This window comes from Neomonachus schauinslandi, chromosome X (assembly GCF_002201575.2).
Source record: "Neomonachus schauinslandi chromosome X, ASM220157v2, whole genome shotgun sequence".
In the NCBI taxonomy this organism is placed as follows: domain Eukaryota; kingdom Metazoa; phylum Chordata; class Mammalia; order Carnivora; family Phocidae; genus Neomonachus; species Neomonachus schauinslandi.
The window spans coordinates 91,839,287-91,840,972 of NC_058419.1; the positions used below are offsets into that span (position 1 = coordinate 91,839,287).

Sequence of the window (1,686 nt, forward strand, 5' to 3'; positions counted from 1 at the left end):
CCAACCCCGCACACCTCTCCCCACCCAGCCATCCGCCCCTCGCTCCTCCTCGCCGCCTCGACTCTGCTCGGGGGTTGGGGGGGGGGAGGGAAAAACTTCAAAGCCCGGACCCACGGGCCCCCCTTTCTCCCCGGCCGGGGGTTTTCAGGTCAGTGCTCGGAACACCTTTCCCCGGGGAGGCCGCGCGGGCGGCGGGCGGCGGGCGGGCGGGCGGGCGGGCGCGTCGCGGGCTGCAGCCGGCCCCCTCCCTCGGGGCCCCCTCCCGCAGCGGGTTGCTCCTCCGAGTCTCTCGCGTACCCCGTGGAGCTCGAAGCTTTCGCCTCGCGCTTCCCTTTGGCTGCTTGGCTCGCTTTCGTTTTTATCTCCTAGCTGTAAGTTATTAAAAATGCAGCCAGCCTAAGCGGCCCCGCGTGGGCACCGGGGAGGGAGGGACGCGACGAGGGGCCTGCCGCCTCCCCGGGGGCTGGGAGGAGAGCAGGGAGTTCGCGGAGTGGAAGTTTGCAGCCTGTGTGTGTCTGTGCGCGGGAGCGCGGTCGCCGCTGAGCGCCGCGAGTCGGGCGCGGGGGGAGGGGGGGGCGGCTGGGCCGGAAGCTGGGAAGCTCGGCTCGGCGTTAGCTCGCGAGCAGGAAGGGGAGGGCGGCGGGTTCCCGTCTGCTTTCTTTTTCGACTCGGGAAAGAACTGTAAAAACCCCCAGCCGCCGCCGCCTCGTCTCGCCTCTCCAGGGGCCGGTCGTTCCTCCTAGTGGAACGACGGCGTGTGCGTTCGCGAGGGTGTGTGGCGGGCGCCCCGGGCCGAGCCGAGCTCGACCTGCCGCCGCGCAACTCGGGAGGGGAGTCCCGGGTTTTTTCTTGGCTTGCCCCAAAGCGCGAATCACGTGGATTTAAAAAAAAAAAAAAAAAAAGAAAGAAAGAAAAGAAAGTACTAGGAAATCGAGCCGAGCGAGGGGTTCCGACTCGGCCCGCCCGCCCGCCAGCCAGGTCAGACGCTTTGTTTTTTAAATGTTGTTCTGAAATTATAATCCGAGGCTCCCTCCCACCCCCCACGCCCTCCCCGACGTTGCGGGGTAGGTTTTAAGTTGTGAGCCCCCGGGGGCGGGGGGAGAATGTGCGGGGGCGGCGGCGGGAAGGGAGGGCGCGGGCGCCGGGGGGGGCGCGAGACCTGGGCCCTCCACTGGGCAGCGGGGAGTCTGGTGGGGAAGCTGTTTGGGCGTGTGCGTGTCTGTGGCCGGAGGAAGTTGGTCTCACTCGGAGGGCGTGCGGCGCAGAGGCTGAGGGCGAAGAGGAACTTGCGCACCCGGGCGCGATCCTCGGCCGAGGCGGGGAGGGCGAGGCGCCGCTGCGCCGCGGGGCCCGCGCTCGGAGCAGGCGGGCCGCGGCGCCGCAGAGCGTCCGCCAACTCGGGGGCTCACGGCGGCGGCGACGTGCGCCTGCTGTTTACCAAGCGAGCCCTGGGGCGCCGTGTGCGGAGCAGGGCGGCTCAAGGCACGCGTGGTCCCCGCGGGCTTTCCGCCGCTCGCACTTTCGAGTGGGCACTTCCCTGGGTCCCTGAGACGGCGGAGTCTGGCCGCGTCTAGGCCGAGGCCGGGCGAGGCTTAATTTGCTGTTAATGAATCTTTTCCAGAAAGTCCGCGATCTCCAGCTAGAGGCTGTGAGTGCCTGCGCGTGAGGGCGCGCGCCGCCGGCGTC

At 69.0% G+C, this 1,686-nt stretch overlaps 1 protein-coding gene across 3 annotated transcripts in view; it reads left to right on the plus strand.

The window, feature by feature from the left end:
* Positions 1-912: 912 nt before the first annotated feature.
* Positions 913-1,686, plus strand: part of BCOR (BCL6 corepressor) — a 43,129-nt gene continuing 42,355 nt past the window's right edge. For all 3 annotated transcript variants that reach the window (XM_044911746.1, XM_044911747.1, XM_044911748.1), the window contains exon 1: positions 913-978. The gene's annotated coding sequence lies outside the window, so the exon portion shown is untranslated. The remainder of the gene's footprint in view (positions 979-1,686) is intronic.